Genomic DNA, 24,711 nt, shown 5'->3' on the forward strand with positions numbered 1-24,711 from the left:
TACAATAGGGAAAAGAGAAAACAAAAGGGCATAATCCTTGATAAAGTGACAAGGATCAAAATCACTATATGACAGATTGACTGAAATGGAGAAGGCACATTTCCTCAGCTATATCAGGAAGGAAAAAGATGTGTGCAAAGGCCTAGTGGTATGAATGTTGGCCGTGGTAAAAAGAAGAAGTTCTATTTGAATTTTTTAAATCATGAAGTGTGAGGTAAAGTCATAAGCTGGGAGGGAGAGTCATGTAGAGGAGCAGAGCAGGAGAATTAAAAGGAAAGAAAGGTCAGTACAAAATAGCTGCCTATGAAAGAGGAAAGATGAACGCACAAGAGAACAGTAGGATTTCTCAGCAGTGTGATAATTCATTTGAGGGGTGAATCTGTGAATCTAAAGTGAAACTCGTGTGCTCCATTTTATGGTCATTTATCAGGCAAACTACATCACCATCTTTCTCAGCAAATTGCCTGAGAAGTACCAAGGTTAGAACTTGCAAAGTACTAAGCAAAGAAAACAGCTAGAGCAAGGGTTCTATGTTGGAGGAAGTCCAGTATACATGAGGAAGGACAAGTAATTCTCAAAACAACCTTTTTTGGATTTAATTTGATAATGTATGAAAAGTATCTGTCATGAGTTGACATATATAAAGCTCACAATAATTCGGCTCCTATTGCCTCCCCTGGGTCATGTTTGCTTTATTCCTCTTCTCCAATGATTCATTCTCTTATTTTATGGGCCCAGATTTACTTGGCTCATGATAGAATTTTCTGTAAGTTTCAAATGTAGGCATTCCATTTCTTTCATCCAAGACACAATCTAACATTGCTGCTTCACTCCTCATTTCTACAGATTATCTCTTAATGTGTTTGTTTCCCCTCCAGAGTACCCATACTTGAAACCTGAGGTCTCTCTTGTCTTTTCCTAAGCCCTTGAATCATCTTCTTCTGTCAATTTTTCTTCAGAATTGTTTCTCACTTGCATTGGTCACTATTCCTTTTTAACTATTCCCTCCAGAGTTAAAATTTAGGGTACAGCCCCTCATTCAACACAGTTTTGAACCCCTAACTATGATATGGACTGTATTCTAGGCCCTTGAGGTACATTTGTTAACAGCAGACAAAAATCACATGGCGCTTACTTTCTATTAGGAGAAGACAGGCAATAATAATAATAATAATAAAAATACACCATCCATGAAGTGGTCTCCCTAAGGGGTAGTAGATTGGGAGAGGGGAGTTATCATTTTGTGAGGGGTACAGATGTCTAATTATCACATTGCTTTAAACACCTGAAACTAATTTTAAAAAAGTAAATTATCTTGTATGTGAGAAGGTAAGTGGTTTGCAGAAATGAGAGAGAATAGATTTAAGCAGAATCTATTTGGAGTGTCATTGATGCAGTTTCTTAAACAGCAGTTAGCATAGGTCTTGAAAGAAGGTGACAATTAAACAAAGACTTAAAGGGGGTAAAGGAAATAGCCACCCGGTTATGTGGGTTACGTGCATTCTAAGCAGAACAAACAAACAGAACTCCGTGGGTTGAGCAAGCCTGGCACGTTGGAGGAAGAGAATTCAGGTCAGTGTGACTCTAGCAAAGTGGGCAATGACTAGAATAGTAGGAGATGAAGTGAGAGAGGTCATTAGGGCCAGATCATGGGCGGCAGGTGGGCCACTGTAAGGGCCCTGGCTATTGCTCTGAGTGAAGAGGGGGCCATTGCAGAGTTTTGAGCAGAAGAGGCACATAATCTGACTTCCTGTGTGGGTGGATCGTGCTCTATGCTATCTTGACAGTAGGTTGCAGGACGCGAGGGTAGGACAGAGACCTGTAAGGAAGCTACAGGAGTAAAAGGTGAGAGATGACAGTGATCTGAATCAGAAGGGTAGCAGTGGAGACGGTGAGCTTGGTTGGTTCTGGATATAATTTGCAGGGAGATATAACAGACTTCCCAATAGATGTGCATGTCACAGCTGAAAATATCAAAAACAATTTCAAGAATATAGCTTAAGTAATACAATGATGGCAATTAGGAGTAATCTGTAACTTAATGCATTTTTTTTCAGAATAGCCTGGAATTATTATGTAGTTAGGATTTGTGGCCGCCATCACTGATGTCTCAGAATCATAAAACTAAAAAATATAAATAACTATTATTTCAGGCACATAAGCCCTCTAGCCAAAACATCATCCCATGTGTGAATTTTCTCTAAAACAATACCAGACATAGAATCAGATAGCATCAACTTCAATATAACTATTGATATCAGTCCATTGATAGACATCTTGGCTTGGTAAGAAATAGCTTTATAAAACCATCAGATACTGTCGCACTCAAAAACACACAAAAATAAACTTAAATACATTAAATAGTTAAATTTCAAAACTGAACTTGTAAAAGAAAATCTATAAATCAACAGATATAAAAACTACACCCTCCAAATAAAAGGGAAAAATAGGCAGGACCACACAATTTGTCGAAAAATTAAGATACACACTAAATACATACTTCAAGTTTGACTTCATAGCCAAAGAAATAGAAAAGAATTATACATTTATATATTTTCCTTCATTTAAAAAATTTGCAATATTCAGAAATTGATAAGGTGCATTTCTAGGAATTTTATGTTGAATGTTTATGTCTAACAACAGTTATATAGCATATACTTGTAAATGAAGCATAAATACACTTATTAGCAAAAGAAAAACCACACAAAAAACAAACAAACGAAGGACATACATGTCCACTTATAAAATCGGATGAATAATTTACAGATCATCCATTCCATAAAATTTTATGCAATTATTAAAAGTTCAGTTTTGGGAACATATTTAATATGTGGGAAAATACTAAAGATGTGGTAGAAAATTTAAAAATAAATTACACATTTTATTCACATGGTATCCAGGGAATCTGAGGGAGAACAACAGACCAAAAGCTTATTTTTACTTCTTTACTACTTTCAAACTTTCCAAAATTTCAGCAAATAGTTCATAATCAGAACTGAGAGTAGATATTATTCTTTGTCTCACTTACTAAATCAACATGTCTCCATGAGAATCAAGATATAGGATCGCAGGCACATTTATGTGCATTTTGTGGAAGTGAATACCTTTCTAAGCAAAATATAATATGGCCAAAGTTTAAGAGTCCATTTTCTTAGTACATAAAGAACTCTTAAAAATTAATAAGAAAGTGTTCAGAAATCCAATGGAATAGATGTTCAAACTCATTTATAATTAAAGTATGATAAATTCAAACCAAAATGAGATATTTTCACACATCAAATAAAATAGTTGAAAGAATGTGATAAAAAATGTAATGATGAATACATGGGAAGCTAATACTCTCACACACTAGTGATAAGAGTGAAATGTATAGTATAGCACATTTGGTGGGTTGTTTGACAATTGTGCGTGTGTGTGTGTATGTATTTGTGTGCATAGTTATAAATGGAAAGACATTTATTGACAATTTTTCCTTACTAAATTGTTTCTGATAATTAAAGACTGGTTTTCCAGCAGTAATGGATGATATAAATTAAGGAAATTCAACCCACACAGCCCCCTTAAGTTCTATGTATGCATTAATAATGATACAGTTGGTTTACATATTGCTAAGAAGTCTCTAAGACATATTGCTAGCACATTGCAGAAGAATCCACATGGTTAATTTACATTGGATTTTTTTAAAAAAATCTAGGCGATATAGTTACATATATGTATATCTTAGTTTGTAAAAGATATGTAAACTAAGAAATCTGTTAATATATCTTGTAAAAAATTTCTTTAAAAAGCCATCAGAAGCTGTCTTACTTGAAAACACACACACACACACACACACACACGCACACACACACACACATATATATCTGCTAGGATATACAAGTGATTGGTAAGAATAATTGATTCAGAGATTCTGAAAGGGAAGATTCAAGAACTATTATTCTAGAGTAGGAGAGTACTTATCCTTAAACTCATATAAACTTATCAATTACTTGATACTTTTTAACAATTCCAAGTATATTTTTTCAACAGACAGTACATAATTTTCAAAAGTAGAATGATTAAAAAGAGGGAATAAGTTCATTCATTTTGATCTAATATCAGAAGCCTCCCATTGGTCACTGGTCTTTTTACTCTATTTTAACGTCTCCCCACTTCTAACTCAAACTTATGTTGTCTCTTTCCCATGACAGCTCTACAGCATCTACAAAGAATGTGATGAACTTGATCACTGTATCTCAGAACATAAAAATAAGGGCCTCCCTTGAAGGTAATTTCATGACAAAAGAGAATTCAAGATGATAGTACAAGTTGAACTAATAGGACACACAATGAAATAGGCACAATAATGAAATTGTTAAAATAGAAGGAAGTGAGGCTAAGTTCACACTGGTTCGTTATATAGACAGACAGAGCTATTCAGAAGACTGAGAAAATTCTTGCCTTTGGATAAATTTCAGAAGACACTCCAGCTTGATAGGTGCACCTAACAGGTCCTTAGAGTAGGGACATGGAGCTGCCATAAAAAGAGCATTTCTGCTGCTCTTTATTGGCCCAAGTCTTTTTCTGTGGACCCTTTTCCCCCCTCATGACACCTGGGAGTTCAAAGTCAACAACTCATCCTAGTTCCATCATCCCGATATTCTAGGGTTCCCTTACCTTTGGTCACTAGAGTTAGTAACCCACATATAATGAAGGTCAGCATCAAGAGATTCATGGCTTCTGGGAGAGAGGGAGCTCTGTATCCTGAGGAATCTAAGACACTTTGCACAGCTAGGACTCTAAGTGGTCACCTTTACTGGCCTCTCATGTGTGATGAATCAGAGAGGGGGAGAATGCTATGCCACTCGGAACACCAGACTATTAACTTGCACCATTGAGTGTGCATGACAAAATAATGCTCTGTTCTAGAAACTGGAAGAGGAAACTGAGGCCTTATGAAATGAGTTATAATTCTGAAGAAGTGTAGGGTCTGATGGAAAGAAACAACTCCCAAAGGAAGTCCTCCTTAACACTATATGGGGCCTCTCTGATTGCAGCAACATACATGTATGTATGTGAATATATATATATATATATATATATATATATATATATATATATATATATGTATGTATATGTGTATACACACACACACACACACACACACACACACACACACACACACACAGAGATACATACAATGATAGCCAAATGCTATGTAAAGATCCCATTTGTTTCAGACCAATAAGTCACCACATTCAGTAGAGTATCCTCCTTTCTATTTGAGTGATTGCCCCAATCCAATTTGTATTAATTTTTGTATAAGGTATAAAGTTTAGTTTGAGATGGACTTTTTTTTTAACCTGTGGAATCTAATTTTTGCAGTAACCATTTGTTGAAAGAACTGTTCTTCCTCCATTGAATCGCTTTGGTACATTTGTCAAAAATTACTTGGCTGCACTTGGTTCTTTGTTCTGTTCCATTGATTATGTGCCTATTCTGCTGCCAAACCAATACACTCTTGATTGCTGTAGCTATATACTATGTCTTGAGATAGGGTACTGATTCCCCCTGCTTTATTGTTCTTTTTAAAAATTGTTGTAGCTATACCAGTTCCTTTATCTTTCAATAAAAATTTTAGGAACGTCTTGTGTATTTCTACAAAAGATTTTGCTGGGATTATGATAGCAATTGAGTTAAACCTGCGTATTAGTTTGGGGAGAAATGACTTCTTTACTATGTTAAATCTTTCAGTCCATGAACATGTGTGTATATGACATTTTGTTTAAGTCTTTTTAAATTTTCTTTCATCAGTGTTTTGTAATTTTAAGAATATAAGACCTAAAATGTTTTTCCAATTTACACCTAAATATTTAAACTTATGAGTGATTTTGATTTTATGCTTTTAATTTAATATACCTATACCCTTACTAGTATACAGCAATGCAATTCATTTTTATGTCTTAATCTTGTAGCCTGGACCTTGCTTAACTTACTTTTTAGTTCTAGGAGGTTTTTTGTTTGTTTTTTTGTAGATTCCTTGGTCTTTCCTATGTGCACTATCATGTCAGCTGCAAATGGGGACAATTTCTTCCCTTTTTTTTCCAACTGTATGGCTTTTATTTCCTTTTATTGTCTTAATTGTGTTGGGTATCATTTTTTGAATATGTTAAATAAAAGTGGTGAAAGTGAGTACCTTTGCATTTTTTGATCTTAGAAGGATTTATTGATTCTTTTCCCATTAAGTATGAAGTTAGGTGTAAGTATGTTATAGATTGTTTTTTATCAAGTTGAAGAAAAAGTTGAGAAAGTTTCCCTCCATTCCCAGTTTTCTGAGATTTTTTTATCATGAATGCATATGGAATTTATTCAAATGTTATTTATGCATATGTATGATATGATCATATGATTTCTCTCTTAACCTGTTAATTTGGTGGGTGACATTGATGGTTTTCAAATATTTAACTGCCTTTCCACATGCAAAAGATCCCATGTAGTCATGGCTTTAATTCTTTTCATATATTGCCTGTTTCCATCAGCTAATAGTTTTAGTAAAAACTTCAGTTGAAATAATTGTAGCTTCACATCTAATTATAATAAATAACTTGAAGCAATCTTGTGTAATCTTTATCCTGTGTCTCCCAGTGGTAAAACATCTTGCAAATCTATATCACACTATCAACAACCGAGATATAAACAATGATGCACTTCACCAATCTTATTCTAATTCCCCAGTTGTACTGGTTATCATTTGTGTGTGCATGCATGTATTGTGATATTGTGTGTGTATGTCATTCCATACAATTTTATCACACATGTAGGTTTGTGTATCCACAGCTACACTCAGGATACAAAATGGTTCTATCATAGGTAATAAACTTATGGGGTTATCACTTTGTGAGGTATATGTCTAATCACTATATTGTTTTGCACAACTGAAACTAATTAAAAAAATGGTTCCATCACCACAAGGGTCCCTCTTTTATTGTTCTTTGGATCTTATCAAAAATCAGTTGAGCATATTTGTATGGTCCATCTCTAGGCTACTTTGTTCTACTGATATTCATTTATCCCTCATACATGCTTTGACTATTGTACTTAAGCTTTGATATTGGATAGAAAGACACCTCCCACTTTTGTCTTCTCTGTCAAGATGGTTTTATTACTCTAGGGCCCATGTGTTTTAATACCGATTTCATAATAAACTTGTTCACATGGATTTCTTTGGGTTAACCCCGTTTGTTTACTCAGCTTCTTGACTCCTTTGGTTATTATCTTTTGCCACATTTGGGAGTATTTCTTCAAATATTTTTTTCAGCCCAACTCTCTGTCTCTCTCCACACATTCTGGGCTCTGATGCTTTAAATATTAGCTCTTTTTCAATGTCCCACAGAACAACATGCAAAGAAAGGCACACCTTTTTCTGCTCTCAGTTGGAATATTTTGTTGCACCTGTCTTGAGTATATATGAGGAGTTAAGGGAACCCAGAGAACTCAGCTCCAAGTAGTTCTCCAAGACCTCAAGCATATTGGCAATCCACCTTCTCCTCTCTGTCTTTCAGAGTTGTTCAATCCTGTTTGTTGTGTTAATTATAGAGTCTTTCAGATGGAAGAGAGAGGACCTGGCAGGAATGGGCTACTCCATCTTGGTGGAATTGGAAGCCAATTTTATTTATTTATTTTTGTTTTGCTTTTTCCATTCACACTTTTAATGGGCACCTTCAATTAGCAAACTCATTTTTTGTAAAACCTTTGAATTTTTCTCTTTTCTGTGGTATCCTTCCACTCCGTTCTATCTTTTCCCCTTCCACGCACTCGTATTAAAAGGATTTGGGGCTCTATTTCTGGCTGAAATAATGGAAGGCACAGAAGAGAAAAAGGAGGTTCCTGGTGTGCCAGATACCCTTAAGAAAAAGTGAAGGAATTTCACAGAGCTGAAGATCAAGCACCCGACAAAGAAGTTTGCCCAAAAGATGTTTCGAAAGGCAAGAAGGAAGCTGATCCATGAAAAAACTAAGCACCATCACAAAGAATACAGGCAGATGTACAGGACTGAGATTTGCGTGGCTAGGATAGTAAGAAAAGCTGGCAACTTCTAAGTACGTGTGGAACCCAAATTGGCATTTGTCATCAGGACAGAGGCATCAGTGGTGTGAGCCCAAAGGTTCGAAAGATGCTACAGCTTCTTCACCTTCTGCAGAACGTCAATGGCACCTTCTTAAGCTCAACAAGGCTTCAATTAACATGCTGAGGATTGTGGAACCACATATTGTATGGGGTACCCAAACCTGAAGTCAGTAAATGAACTGATTTACAAGCATGGTTATGGCAAAATCAACAAAAAGCAATAACACGATGATTGTTCAATCTCTTTGGTAAATATGGCATGATCTGCACGGAGGGTCTTATTCATGAGATCTATACTGTTGGAAAATGCTTCAAAGAAGCAAACAACATCCTATGGTCCTTCAGATTGTCTTCTTCGTGAGCTGGAATGAAGAAAAAGACCACCCATTTTGTAGAAGGTGGAAACGCTGGCAACAGAGGAGACCAAATCAACAGGCTTATTAGAAGAATGAACCATGGTATCTACCACGGTTGTATTTGTAATCTGGTTAGTTAGTAAACAGCGACTGCTTTCAAATTGAAAAAAAAAAGGATTTTGGGATTTCTTGGTCTGTTCCTCACATTTCTTAGTGTTTTTTCCACACACTTCCTATCCCAATTTCTTCTTTTATCTGTAATCTAGAATTTTCCATCCAGCTCTTTCAAACTACTAAGCTACTCTCTAGCTGGGTTCATTACAATATGAATATAAACTATGAAGTTTATATATCAACAGTTACGCTTTTCATAATCGATATCTCAAATTGTTCCTTTTCATGAATACCTGTTTTGTTTCATGGAAGAGCAATCCTCTTACCCTTCTGATTATATGAATTACATGCTTGAGGGAGAGAGTGAGAGCTACTAGTGAGTCTTGCATCTGCGGTGTTTTTAGAAAGAGGGACTTAGAGAGAACCTGCTTGGTGATGTTTCCTGGGACCTGTGTTTCTGGGCATATCAACCATCAAAGGTCCAACACACACTGCTTCCTGGAGACAGATGCTACTTTCCCTCTCTCTATGCATTGTAGGGTCTAACAAAGAAGGTGTTACGTGCTCAATCCAAACCACCAATGCTCCTCCTGCAGAGCTCCAGTCAGTTTCTTGTGGGCTGTCCCAGGGCATCTCTCCCTCCAGGTCTGTATAATCTCTGTGGATAGAGCCCTTTCCCACTTTCCACAGTGGCACTCTATCATATGCCTGGAAGGTACCGTGTTTCCCCGAAAATAAGACCTAGCCGAACAATCAGCTCTATGCATCTTTTGGAGCAAAAAGTAATATTACACCCAGCATTATATTATATTATATTACATTACATTACATTATATTACATTATATTATATCATATTACATTAATTGCATTATATTAAAGACCCAGTCTTATATTATAGGAAAATAAGACATATTTTTGTTGCAAAAGACACATTAGAGCTGATGGTGCAGCTAGGTCTTATGTTCCGGGAAACACGGTATTTCTTTTCAGTCTGATCTCTTCAATGTTTTGCTCTTGAAACACATTCTCTGCTCCAATGAAGTTCCTTTCCTTTTCCATAAAGGAAAATCAGAGAAAAAGACAAGCTCGAGAAATTTAGGAGCTTCCCTAAAGCGTCGTTTTCACTTTAATGTAGAGCTTTTGGTTGTGTGTCCGAGTACGTGTGGGTATTCTTGTAGATGTTGTCGAATACATTCGTGTATTTACTCTTCCAACAAATATTCATTGACGGCCTGCTCTCGGTTGTACTGGTGAAGCAGCTGGGGATGAAGCAGTGAGAAAAACAGAAATAGGCCACGGCCTCATGAACTTTAAACTTAAGTGGATTAAACTTCCATCCTATGACCGCAGGAAATATGCTCACGATAGACTCTAGATATCTGAATGATGTTTTATCGGGTTTTGGTTTATTTGTTTCTTGTCAAAGTTGGGGTGGTACGCTTCTTAGAGCTCTTAAGCTACATTTTCCAGTCACTTGCGTGTTTTAACCTTCCAGATCAAGGTGCCCTAATATAATTGATTGCCCCCCATATCCAACTGGAGACAGGAAAGAGAATGAAAAATAAGGAAGAAAACTACATCTCCGTAACACTGAGAGGGTGCTATGTCTCTCAATCACATTCAACCTGTCATACAGGACCGATCAGTTAGGAAGTGTGATAGGCTAGAATGTGAAACACAGAGACGTGCCAAAAGGAGTCTTATGCACATCAGGGTTTTAGTCTTCTCATGTGGCATAAAGTCAAGGGATGCTATGGGAGCTTCACAATAACATCGGGCGCCAGGCGACATCTTCCCTTCTTTTCCCACAATCCTAGCACGTGCCTTTGCCCCAGAGTTATAAACTGGTTGCACTGCCTCCAGCATTATGACCTATTTCATGCAAAAGGAAGTGGCAGGGCAAAAGCTAATGGGTACACGCCACTTGGATCCCTGCCCCTGCCCTTTTAAGTATCTTATCACATACCCCACCAAAAATATTCTGCCTAAGGTCACTGGCCATAATTGCGTCACATTTCACCACTGTGTGTTTCTGAAATTTGGAGCATTGTTTACATGGGCATATTGCTGCCCTTGAACTACCTTTCAGAGACAACGTGATGTAACAAGGAGCAAATTAACGGGCTATGCCCAGAGCACACTCACCCCTCAGCCGATATCTGATAGCACACTGGATTCCCCGAGAGAGCGGCACAGCCTGCAGAGGTAGCTAATGGTCCCTTTCTTGGAACATCAGGTTCTAATTGTGCCGGCAGCCTGTGGACGTACCTCTTGTTCCATGGGACGTCACAGATGCAGGAGAGGAACGGCATGTTCATTTTCTTTACAAAGGTACTTAAGCAGAAAGATGGAGTGATTTTTTTAAAAGATTGAAGCATGGCATCAAAAAAGATCTTTGCCAACTCAAGTATTTAGTTATTCTGAAGTCTAGGATGACATATCTTTAGCCTGTATGTCAAGAAACTAGTCCACATTGTAGAAGGAAGAATAAGGTTCCAGATTTAAGGTGTAAGTGAGATATACCCTCATCTACCACAGAAGAAAGATAATAGATAAATGATGTCTAAAGTAGACAAATCATAGTCACTGATTATTAAATAATAATCATCATCTAATATTTCATTTTACTTTGGTGCGTTATTTTTTGGAACATATATTAGATGATCTGATTACAATGTGTAATTTTTTTTTACAGTTTTCTTATAGTATTTTTGCATGTGAATCAAGGTAATGACTTTCTGACTGTTATACTTTAGAAGCTGGCCAGCTTATCTACATGAATTATTTGCTAAATAAAAAACAACAAAAAGTATCCTAGTTGGTAACTGAGTCGAAGCAGGGAACAGGGCAATAGGCACCTTGAATGGAAATATTTTAACATTGAACACCAACACTAAGAGTGTTGCCTGGCTATATATTGTGTACTAGTCTGAGAGGCTTTTTGAGAAGCTCCTCTGTGTTCCAGGAGCTGTAGGTTGATATCAGATGCCAAAATTCATCAGCTAACTTAAATTGTCAGCAGTGGCACTGAACACCGCTCAATAGAGCTCTTCTCTCTGCCCCATCTCTAGCAGCGCCTTTCACAGATGGTGGTAAGAACATGCCGTTCCTCTCCTGCATCTGTGACGTCCCATGGAACAAGAGGTACGTCCACAGGCTGCCGGCACAATTAGAACCTGATGTTCCAAGAAAGGGACCATTAGCTACCTCTGCAGGCTGTGCAGCTCTCTTGGGGAATCCAGTGTGCTATCAGATATCGGCTGAGGGGTGAGTGTGCTCTGGGCATAGCCCGTTAATTTGCTCCTTGTTACATCACGTTGTCTCTGAAAGGTAGTTCAAGGGCAGCAATATGCCCATGTAAACAATGCTCCAAATTTCAGAAACACACAGTGGTGAAATGTGACGCAATTATGGCCAGTGACCTTAGGCAGAATATTTTTGGTGGGGTATGTGATAAGATACTTAAAAGGGCAGGGGCAGGGATCCAAGTGGCGTGTACCCATTAGCTTTTGCCCTGCCACTTCCTTTTGCATGAAATAGGTCATAATGCTGAAGGCAGTGCAACCAGTTTATAACTCTGGGGCAAAGGCACGTGCTAGGATTGTGGGAAAAGAAGGGAAGATGTCGCCTGGCGCCTGATGTTATTGTGAAGCTCCCATAGCATCCCTTGACTTTATGCCACATGAGAAGACTAAAACCCTGATGTGCATAAGACTCCTTTTTGCATGTCTTTGTGTTTCACATTCTAGCCTGTCACACTTCCTAACTGATCGGTCCTGTATGACAGGTTGAATGTGATTGAGAGACATAGCACCCTCTCAGTGTTACGGAGATGTAGTTTTCTTCCTTATTTTTCATTCTCTTTCCTGTCTCCAGTTGGATATGGGGGGCAATCAATTATATTAGGGCACCTTGATCTGGAAGGTTAAAACACGCAAGTGACTGGAAAATGTAGCTTAAGAGCTCTAAGAAGCGTACCACCCCAACTTTGACAAGAAACAAATAAACCAAAACCCGATAAAACATCATTCAGATATCTAGAGTCTATCGTGAGCATATCTCCTGGGGTCATAGGTTGGAAGTTCAATCCACTTAAGTTTAAAGTTCATGAGGCCGTGGGCTATTGCTGTTTTTCTCACTGCTTCATCCCCAGCTGCTTCACCAGTACAACCGAGAGCAGGCCGTCAATGAATATTTGTTGGAAGAGTAAATACACGAATGTATTCGACAACATCTACACGAACACCCACAAGTACTCCTACACACAACCAAAAGCTCTACATTAAAGTGAAAACGACGCTTTAGGGAAGCTCCTAAATTTCTCGAGCTTGTCTTTTTCTCTGATTTTCCTTTATGGAAAAGGAAAGGAACTTCATTGGAGCAGAGAATGTGTTTCAAGAGCAAAACATTGAAGAGATCAGACTGAAAAGAAATACCGTGTTTCCCGGAACATAAGACCTAGCTGCACCATCAGCTCTAATGTGTCTTTTGCAACAAAAATATGTCTTATTTTCCTATAATATAAGACTGGGTCTTTAATATAATGCAATTAATGTAATATGATATAATATAATGTAATATAATGTAATGTAATGTAATATAATATAATATAATGCTGGGTGTAATATTACTTTTTGCTCCAAAAGATGCATAGAGCTGATTGTTCGGCTAGGTCTTATTTTCGGGGAAACACGGTACCTTCCAGGCATATGATAGAGTGCCACTGTGGAAAGTGGGAAAGGGCTCTATCCACAGAGATTATACAGACCTGGAGGGAGAGATGCCCTGGGACAGCCCACAAGAAACTGACTGGAGCTCTGCAGGAGGAGCATTGGTGGTTTGGATTGAGCACGTAACACCTTCTTTGTTAGACCCTACAATGCATAGAGAGAGGGAAAGTAGCATCTGTCTCCAGGAAGCAGTGTGTGTTGGACCTTTGATGGTTGATATGCCCAGAAACACAGGTCCCAGGAAACATCACCAAGCAGGTTCTCTCTAAGTCCCTCTTTCTAAAAACACCGCAGATGCAAGACTCACTAGTAGCTCTCACTCTCTCCCTCAAGCATGTAATTCATATAATCAGAAGGGTAAGAGGATTGCTCTTCCATGAAACAAAACAGGTATTCATGAAAAGGAACAATTTGAGATATCGATTATGAAAAGCGTAACTGTTGATATATAAACTTCATAGTTTATATTCATATTGTAATGAACCCAGCTAGAGAGTAGCTTAGTAGTTTGAAAGAGCTGGATGGAAAATTCTAGATTACAGATAAAAGAAGAAATTGGGATAGGAAGTGTGTGGAAAAAACACTAAGAAATGTGAGGAACAGACCAAGAAATCCCAAAATCCTTTTTTTTTTCAATTTGAAAGCAGTCGCTGTTTACTAACTAACCAGATTACAAATACAACCGTGGTAGATACCATGGTTCATTCTTCTAATAAGCCTGTTGATTTGGTCTCCTCTGTTGCCAGCGTTTCCACCTTCTACAAAATGGGTGGTCTTTTTCTTCATTCCAGCTCACGAAGAAGACAATCTGAAGGGCCATAGGATGTTGTTTGCTTCTTTGAAGCATTTTCCAACAGTATAGATCTCATGAATAAGACCCTCCGTGCAGATCATGCCATATTTACCAAAGAGATTGAACAATCATCGTGTTATTGCTTTTTGTTGATTTTGCCGTAACCATGCTTGTAAATCAGTTCATTTACTGACTTTAGGTTTGGGTACCCCATACAATATGTGGTTCCACAATCCTCAGCATGTTAATTGAAGCCTTGTTGAGCTTAAGAAGGTGCCATTGACGTTCTGCAGAAGGTGAAGAAGCTGTAGCATCTTTCGAACCTTTGGGCTCACACCACTGATGCCTCTGTCCTGATGATAAATGCCAATTTGGGTTCCACACGTACTGAGAAGTTGCCAGCTTTTCTTACTATCCTAGCCACGCAAATCTCAGTCCTGTACATCTGCCTGTATTCTTTGTGATGGTGCTTAGTTTTTTCATGAATCAGCTTCCTTCTTGCCTTTCGAAACATCTTTTGGGCAAACTTCTTTGTCGGGTGCTTGATCTTCAGCTCTGTGAAATTCCTTCACTCTTTCTTAAGGGTATCTGGCACACCAGGAACCTCCTGTTTCTCTTCTGTGCCCTCCATGGTTCCAGCCAGAAATAGAACCCCAAATCCTTTTAATACGAGTGCGTGGAGGGGAAAAATATAGAACGGAGTGGAAGGATACCAAAGAAAAGAGAAAAATTCAAAGATTTAAAAAAAAAATGAGTTTGCTAATTGAAGGTGCCTATTAAAAGTGTGAACGGAAAAAGCAAAACAAAAATAAATAAATAAAATTGGCTTCCAATTCCACCAAGATGGAGTAGCCCATTCCTGCCAGGTCCTCTCTCTTTCACCTGAAGGACTCTATATTTAATACAGCAAACAGGATTGCATGACTCTGAAAGGTGGAGAGAAAAGAAAAAGGTGACTGCCAATATGCCTGAGTACTGTGAGAAGTACCTGGGGCTGAGTTCTCTGGGTTTTGTTAATGCCTCACAATAACTACCCTAAATACATATGACCAAAATTCACCAATTTTAAGAAAGATATTGGCAAACTGGGTAAAGTATCAACATGGTAGAACAATATACTGTCTACAGAAAATTCATTTCAAATACCTTGAGATAAGTAGATTAAAAGTAAAAGGATGCAAGAAAGATGCATGAAAACATTATTTTTTTAAAAAGCAGGAGTGGCTATATTAATATCAGATAAAGATATTTCACAGCAAAGGAATTGACTACAAGCAAAGAGGCACTGTACATAATGATAGAAAGTCAATCCTAAATGTATAATCCCAAAATTATGTCTTCAAAATACATGCAAGAAAAGCTTACAGAACTGGAAATACAGATAGTAAAGCCACAATCACAGTCAGGGACTTCAACATCCCACTCTCAGCTGTTGATGAAAGTATATATAAAATCACCAAGAGTACAGAAGAACTGAACAATACCATAAACCAAAAATCTCCAAAGTCTTGGAGAATCAAACAACACACTTCTCAACAAACAATGGGACAACGATAAAATCTCAAAGAAAAAAATATATATTTGAAGTGAATGAAAATAAAGCACAACTTACCAAGATATGTAGGCTGCATCTAAAGTGATAATTAGAAGGAAGTTTGTAGTATTTGATGCTTCTAAATGAAAAGACGAAAGATCTAAATAACTGAAGATCCTACTTCAAAACTAGAAAGAGAGCAAAATAAATCCAAATCTAGTAGAACAAAGGAAATAATAAATATATATTTATTGTGTATTTTAATTTTTCTACAAATTACATAACTCTGCCTATCTTTCCCTTTTATTTATTGGGGAGAGTAGTTTTTAATTCTGTTGATTTATAGATTTTCCCTTATAGGTTCTGTTTTAAATCTTAACTATTTAATGTATTTGAGTTTATTTTTGTATGTTTTCAAGTGAGACAGTATCTGATGGTTTTGTAAAGAAACATTTTACCAAGCTGAGATGTCCATCAATGGACTGATGTCAATAGCTATATTGAAGTTGATGCTATCTGATTCTATGTCTGATATGTTTTACAGAGAATTCACACATGAGATAATATTTTGGCTAGATGGCTGATGTGCCTGAAACAATATGGGTGTTATTCGTATTTTTTAGTTTTATGATTTAGATGCTAGTGATGGAGGTCACAAGTCCCTGTTGTGGTGGAATTCTTTTTTTTTTTTTTTATTAAAGTTTATTGGCAGCCGTTACGGAAGGCAGTGTGGAGGTTCCTCAAAAAATTATGAATAGAATTGCCATATGACCCAGCAATCCCTCTCCTGGGTATCTACCCAAAAAATCTGAAAACATTTATAGATAAAGACACATGTGCTCCAATGTTCATTGCAGCTTTGTTTATGGTGGCCAAGACATGGAAACAACCAAAATGTCCTTCGATAGATGAATGGATAAAGAAGTTGTGGTATATATACACAATGGAATACTATTCGGCGGTAAGAAAAGATGATATAGGAACATTTGTGACAACATGGATGGATCTTGAGAGTGTAATGCTGAGCGAAATAAGTCAGACAGAAAAAGCAGAGACCCATGTGATTTCACTGATATATGGTATATAAACCAAAAACAACAAAAGAACAAGACAAACAAATGAGAAACAGAAACTCATAGACACAGACAATAGTTTAGTGGTTACCAGAGGGTAAGGGGGGTGGGGGGTGGGAGGTGGGAGATGAAGGTAAGGGGGATCAAATATATGGTGATGGAAGGAGAACTGACTCTGGGTGATGAACACACAATGGGATTTATAGATGATGTAATATAGAATTGTACACCTGAAACCTATGTAATTTTACTAACAATTGTCACCCCAATAAATTTAATTAAAAAAAAAAGTTTATTGGGGTAATGATTGTTAGTAAAGTTACATAGGTTTCAGGTATACAATTCTATAATACATCATCTATATATCACATTGTGTGTTCACCATCCAGAGGAAGAATTCTTAATTGTTTTTGGTTTCCTGTTCTTAAAACTCACCAGGCTGGCTGCTAGAGACCTCCCTTTGGTTTCCGGAAGGTGGCACTACAGCTCCAGTTTGTGGTTTCTCCCTTGCCCAATAGAACCTGGTCCCTTTTTCTGAGAGTACTCTAATTCATGAAACTGCTACTTTACTTTGATTTGTTTATTGTTTCTAATAGCTTTTTGGTGGAGTCTTTAGGATTTTCTATATAAAGAATCACATCATCTACAAAAGTGACAATTTACTTCTTCATTCTCATTTTGGATGCCCTTTATTTCTTTCTCTTGCCTGATTGCTCTGGCTAGGACGTCCAATACTACGAGGTCTGACAATTAAGCTTGCGAACTCATCCTAGAAAAAGTTCTACATACCTCATTGCTGAATAGCACTACGGTCACCTTCAAAGTACTGCCCCTGGAAAACTAACACCTAGTCCACCCTTCAAAGCATTTTGGATCTCTTTCTGGAATGGCCATCAGAGCTGTCGTCGTATTACCCTTGATGTCCTGAATGTCAACAAAATGTCTTCCTTTCAATATTTCCTTTACCTTCGGGTAAAGAAAGAAGTCATTGGGGGCCAAATCAGCTGAGTAGGGATGGTGTTCCAATACAGTTATTTGTTTACTAGCTAAAAACTCCCTCACAGACAGTGTCGTGTGAGTTGGTGCATTGTCGTGATGCACGAGCCATGAATTATTGGCAAAAATTTCAGGTCATCTAACTTTTTCATGCAGCTTTTTCCACACTTCCAAATAGTAGACTTTGTTAACTGTTTGTCCAGTTGGTACAAATTCATAATGAATAATCCCTCTGATATAAAAAAAAAAGTTTAGCAACATCATTGCAACAAGTGCTTGAACATAATTGTCAGACCTCGTATATTGAAAAACAATGGTGATAGTGGGCAACCCTGACTTGTTCCTGAACCTAGAGCAAAGTTCATTGCATTCCTATATACTAACAATGAAATTTCAGAAAAATAAATAAAAACAATACATTTTGTAACTGCAACAAAAAGAATAAAATACCTAGGAATAAACCTAACAAAGGATGTGAAGGACCTATACTCTGAAAACTATGACATTTAAAGAAAGAAATTAAAGAAGACACAAAAAATAGACATTCCATGTTCATGGTTTGGAAGAATCAACATAGTCTAAATGGCCATATTACCCAAAGCAATGCACAGGTTTACTGCAATCCCCATCAAAATCCCAATGGCATTTTTTAAAGAAAAGGAACAAAAAATCATCAGGTTTGTATAGAATCACAAAAGACCCTGAATAGCCAAAGCAATCCTAAGAAAAAAAGAATAAGGCTGGAGGTATCACACTCCCTGACTTCAGCTTGTTCTACAGAACAACAATAATCAGAACAGCATGGTATTGGCAGAAAAATAGATACAGAGAACAATGGAATAAAATTGAAAACTCAGTAATAAACCCACATAAATATGGACAGATAATTTTTGACAAAGCCAAAAATATACAATGGAGGAAAGAAAGCCTCTTCAATAAATGGTGCTGGGAAAATTGGAAAACCACATGCAAAAGAATGAAACTAGACTGCTATCTGTCACCATATACCAAAATTAACTCAAAATGGATCAAAAACCTAAACATAGACCTGAAACAATAAATTGGACAGAAGAAAGCATAGGTCCTAAACTTGTGGACCTTAGGCTCAGAGAAGATTTTATGAACTTGACCTCAAAGGCAAGGGAAATAAAAGCAAAAATAAATGAATGGGCTATATCAAACTAAAAAGCTTCTAGACAGCAAAAGAAACCATCAACAAAAAAAGAAGCAACCAACCAAATTGGAGAAGATATTTGCAAACAACACCTCCATCCAATAAGGGACTAATATCCCAAATATATAAAGAACTCATACAACTCAAAAACAAACAAACAAACAAACAAAACACCCATAAATAATCCAATTGAAAATTGGGCAAAGGATCTGAACAGACATTTCTCCCAAGAAGACAAACAAATGGCCAACAGACATATGAAAATATGCTGAACTTCACTAGCTATTAGGGAAATGTAAATCAAAACCACAACAAGATACCACCTCACTCCTGTTAGAATGGTTATTATCAACAAGACAAGTAATAAAACAAGTGTTGGAGAGGGTGTAGAGAAAAAGGAACCCTTATACACTGCTGGTGGGAATGTAAATTGGTACAGCCGCTATGGAAAACAGTAAGGCGTTTCCCAAAAAATTTAAGAAAAGAATTACCACATGACCCAGCAATTCCTTTTCTAGGTATCTACCCAAAATATCTGAAAACATTTATCCATAATGATATAAATATACCCCTATGTTCACTGCAGCATTACTCACAGTGGCCAAGACATGGAAACAATCAAAGTGTCCTTCAATAGATAATGGAATAAAGAAGATGTGGTACAGGAGGAGATCCAAGATGGTGGAATAGAAAAACACTGTGCCTGCATCCTCCCATTAGCACATTCAAATTACAACTAAATTATAGAACAATCAATCTGAAGAACCATCTGAAGTCTACCTGAACAGAAATCCTATAATTGAAAATATAAAGAAGATGCCACGTCGAGACTGGTAGGAGAGGCGGAGACATGGAATGGGCCCCAAACTTCCATGTGTCAGTTGACAATCAGGAAGGATATGTTAGCCATAGAGGATCCCCCCAGAGGAATGAGAGACCCAAGCTCCATACCAGGGTCCCCAGCCCAGAGTACTGGTTTCAGGAAGAGGAGCCCCCACACATCTATCTTTGAAAAACAGTGGGGATTCTGACAGTCTGGGTGAGACAGAAAACTGTGGGAAACCCAGGCATCCTCTGAAAGGATCTGCACACAGACTTGCTCACAGGCACTCACCTAGGGTTCCAGCAGGACAGTGACACAGGTGGCATCAGGGGCATACAGGGGGCAGAATGAGGTGTGTTGCTGTGGGGCCAGGGCTGGAGAACAGTCGCCATTTTCCCAGTGAGGCGTCATCCTCTGGTGCAGCCAGCAGGAAGGTGCCATCTTTCCTGTGTTGAGCCTGCCTCCACATGGCCAAACCTGAATCTGATTGGTCTGGTGAGCTCTATTCGATCCACCCTGCTGACTCCCCACTCAACTCCCTCAACCAGAGGCACTTTCTCAGCAAGCAGCCAGCCATGCTCACATTGCACTCTTTCTTGGAAAACTATTGAAGTCTGACAGACCCCAGGCAGGTGGCAACTAGCCTCAGTATGCTCTGAGACTTTTGCTGAGTAGCTCCAGGCTCAGCACTGGCACCAAACCAGAATTTACATTAACCTGATAACCACAACTCTTCCCACTCTAGTGACTCCCTGAGACCCTGCCTCACCCAACTTACATACCGCATGAGGCTTTATCAGTGGCTGAACCTTAAGAGAGCCAGCAGGTGGCAGCAGGCCTTGGGGTGCCCTAGCTTTTTGCAGAGCTACTCCAGGCCTGGTGCTGGTGGTAAATGTCCTCAATTTGCAGTGTGGCCTCTCTCATGCACCTCCAGTTTGACACAGGGAGCAAAAAAACTGTGGATCACTTTGCAGCTCTACCAGGTGATCACAGGCAGTGGGAGACCTGGGCCTGCACCAGAGCCCCTCTGAGAGACCCCAGAACCAACATACTTGGAGGTTGGTTTCGGACCACAACAGAGCACCCCCAATTCACCCTTTAAGCAGCATATACAATGGGTGGTCTCAACAGGCACCAGAACACACTAGGGCTAATCCCATTCAGTGGGTAAGCCCCCTGCACAGCAGCCCATAAGCTGTGGAATGGCAAACCCCACAGTCAGCCAGCCTTATGGTTAATCCTATCCACTGATGTGCCAATAGCAATCAAGGCTCCACTATAACAAGAGGGCACACACAACCCACACAAGGTACACTCCTGGAGTACTCAAAACAGGTGACCAGAGAGACTGTGCCAGCAGGGCAACTACTACATAAGGTGACCTGGCCAAGTCTGGGAGACATAGCAGATCTACCTAATACAAAGAAAAAAACAGAGAGGCAGACAAAATGAGAAAACGAAGGGTGCTCTAAATGAAAGAATAGAGAAAAATCCAGAAAAAAAACTAAACAAAATGGAGGCAAGCAACCTACCAGAGACAGAGTTCAAAAAAATGGTTATAAGGTGTTCAAGGAACTTAGAAAGAACTTCAAAAAAGAGATAGATAGAATGGATAAAGAGGAGGTGGTACATATATACAATGGAATATAGCTCGGCCATGGAAGGAAATGGGTTCTTGTCATCTGTGACAGCATGGATGGACCTGGAATTTTGTGCTAAGTGGAGCATCAGACAGATAAAGACAGATGAAATTTGATTTCACTTATATGTGGAATCTAAAAAACAAAATTAACAAACAAAACAGAAACAAACTCATAGATACAGAAAACACTTTGATGGTTGCCAGATGGGAGGGGGGGTTTGGGGTGTAGGTGAAAAAAAGGGGAAGGGATTAAGAAGTACAAATTGGTGTTACAAAGTAGTTATGGAGACATAGGGTATAGCACAAAGAATATAGTCAATAATATTGTAATAACTATGTATGGTGTCAGGTGGGTACTAGATTTGTTGGGGTGATAGATAGGAGAGGTTTGGAGGACAGAATGAACAAGGTGAAGGTATTAAGAAGTGCAAATTGGTAGTTACAAAATAGTCATGGGGATGTAAAGTACAGCATAGGGAATATAGTTAATAATATGGCAATGACTATGTCTAGTGCCAGGTAGGTACTAGACTAGTCAAGGGGATCACTTCGTAAATTATATAAATGTCTAAACACTATGCTGTACACCTGAAATCAATATCAAATAATATTGAATGTCAACTGTAGCTGAAAAATTAAAAAGGGAGGAAAGGTGAAAAAAAGAAAAAGAATGCAGTAAGCATAAACATTCTGGGATACATATTTTATACTTTGCTGACTCTAATACTTAAATACTTTATATTAAAATAAAAATCTTATTCATTAAGAAAAGATGTGGTACATATATACAATGGAATATTACTTGGCTCTAAGGAAAGATGAAATATTGCCATTTGCAACAATATTAATGGACCTTCAGATTATCACACTAAAGGAAAGAAGTCAGACAGAAAAAGTAGAAAACCATATGATGTCACTCATATGTAGAATATAAAGCAACAAATGAACAAGACAAACAAACAAACAAAAACTCATAGACATAGACATAGACAATAGTTTAGTGGTCACCAGAGGGTAAGGGGGATGGGGGGCTGCTAGAAGAGGGTAAAGGGGTCAAATATATGGTGACAGAAGGAAAACTGTCTCTGGCTGGTGAACACATAGTGCAATATATAAATGATATATTTTAGAAATGCACACTTGAAACCTATCTGATTTTATGAAACAATGTCACCCCAATAAATTTAATAAAAGTTTGTTTGTTTTTTAATGAGGATAGTTTAAGGGACCTCTGAGACAACATCAAGCATACCAATATTCAAATCAAAGTGGTCCCAGAGGGGAAGAGAGAGAGAGAAAGTGACAGAAAACCTATTTAAAGAAAGAATGTATATACAATGGAATACTATTTAGCAATAAGAAAAGATGAAATAGTACCATTTGTGACAACCTGGATGTATCTTGAGATTATAATGCTGAGCGAAATAAGTCAGACAGAAAAAATAGAGAACCATATGATTTCACTGATATGTGGTATATAAAACTGAAAACAACAAAAGAACAAGACAAACAAATGAAGAAACAAAAACTCATAGACACAGACAATAGTTTAGTGGTTACCAGAGGGTAAGGGGTAGTACCTAGGGGTAGTAGATGAGGGTAAAGGGGATGCAATATATGGTGATTGAAAGAGAATTGCCTCTGGGCAGTGAACACATAATGTGATATATAAATGATGTATTACAGAATTGTATACCTGAAATCTGTATAACTTTACTAATAATTGTCACCCCAATACACTTTAATTAAAAGAAAGAAAGGAAGGAAGGAAGGAAGGAAGGAAGGAAGGAAGGAAGGAAGGAAGGAAGGAAGGAAGGAAGGAAGGAAGGAAGGCTGAAAACTTCCCCAACTGGTGAAGGAAACACATCCAGGTCCAGGAAGCACAGAGAGTCCCAAACAAGGTGAAACCAAAGGGGCCCACACCAAAACACATCATAATTAAAGTGCCAAAAGTTAACTCAACAAGGTTTTCTTTTAACTTCAAAGTTGAAAACAAACAGAAACAAATAAACTTAATTATATATCAAAAAGGTTACAACCATATTAAAGAAAAATAAAAAAGAATCCAAGTAAGTTTTAGCTATAGTATTTTCATACCCTCAGTCTAAAGATAAAAGGACCAAAAGAACTGCAAAGAAAACTTAAATTTGACTTAATAATTTAGTAGGTTTATTGTTAATAGTGATGGGGGTGTAGTAATTCTGAAACAAGTTTATGTGTATTGTAGAATTGAGCAAAGGAGTAAATATATCGATCTTGTTGGGAGCCAGAAGGAATAATAGAGTTTAAAAATCACTATTTGGTAATCGTAGCAATTTGATTCAGGCAAGAGACACCAATATACTATAAGGAACAGGATATTCACATAGCTTCAGATAACCTCCCCACAGGTTAGTTATTAATTATAAATGGGAAAATAGTAACTAAGTCAAGAAACTTGGAGGAAACATCCAGGACTTGGTGATTAAAGTTAACATCACCAATATGGGAACAAGTCACAGTTGGCTGCTACCTGAGAGTGTCAATTAGAGGAACACAGCACCACTTCTGGGGTATTTTTGCCACATATGTATAACCTGAATCTAATGAAGTATCAGAGGAACCCAAATCAAGGGATATTCTACAAATTAACTGGCCCCATCTCTTCAAACTGTCAAAGTTGAGAAGGACAAAGAAAGGTGAATTAAGACTGATGCAGATGAAGGAAGTCTGAAGAGATGTGACAACTGAAGTGCAACAGGTAATCCTGGATTGGACCTTGAACCTGAAAAATTCCTACTATAGAGGACAAGTGGGACACTGGGTGAAATCTGAATAAAGTCTGTGGGTTGGAAAACAAACAAACATAGTAAGTCAACAAAAGAGATAAAATAGAATAAAAAATACTTCATTTATATAAAATGAGCCAGGAAGGAGAGAAAGAAAGAACACCTGGGACAAACAGAAAACAAATAACAAGATGCTAAATTTAAACCCAACATACCAATAATAAAAAATTAAATTTAAAAAATTTTTGAATTGCACAGAAAAGCAAGACCCAAGTATATACTGACATATGAAATACTCATTACATAAAGAATGGTGAAACACTTGAATAGCTATATATATTTTTCTTTTTTAAATTAAAGTTTATTGGGGTAACAATTGTTAGTAAAGTTACATAGGTTTCAAGTGTACAATTCTGTAATACATCATCTACATATCACATTATGTGTTCAACACCCAGAGTCAGTTCTTCTCCCATCACCATATATTTGATCCCATTTATCCTCATTTATTTTTCAATTATAGTTAATATTTAATATTATTTTATATAGTTTCAGGTATACAACATAGTGGTTAGACATTTATATAATTTGCGAATGATTT

The 24,711-nt window shown here is 37.6% G+C and overlaps 2 pseudogenes; one reads left to right on the forward strand and one right to left on the reverse strand.

The window, feature by feature from the left end:
* Positions 1 to 7,823: 7,823 nt before the first annotated feature.
* LOC141568283 (large ribosomal subunit protein uL30 pseudogene) lies at positions 7,824 to 8,602 on the forward strand (annotated as a pseudogene).
* A 5,362-nt stretch (positions 8,603 to 13,964) lies between these two features.
* Positions 13,965 to 14,743, reverse strand: LOC109456265 (large ribosomal subunit protein uL30; annotated as a pseudogene).
* Between the last annotated feature and the right edge of the window lie 9,968 nt (positions 14,744 to 24,711).

The sequence above is a fragment of the Rhinolophus sinicus genome, linkage group LG13 (genome assembly GCF_036562045.2).
Source record: "Rhinolophus sinicus isolate RSC01 linkage group LG13, ASM3656204v1, whole genome shotgun sequence".
NCBI classification, from domain to species: domain Eukaryota; kingdom Metazoa; phylum Chordata; class Mammalia; order Chiroptera; family Rhinolophidae; genus Rhinolophus; species Rhinolophus sinicus.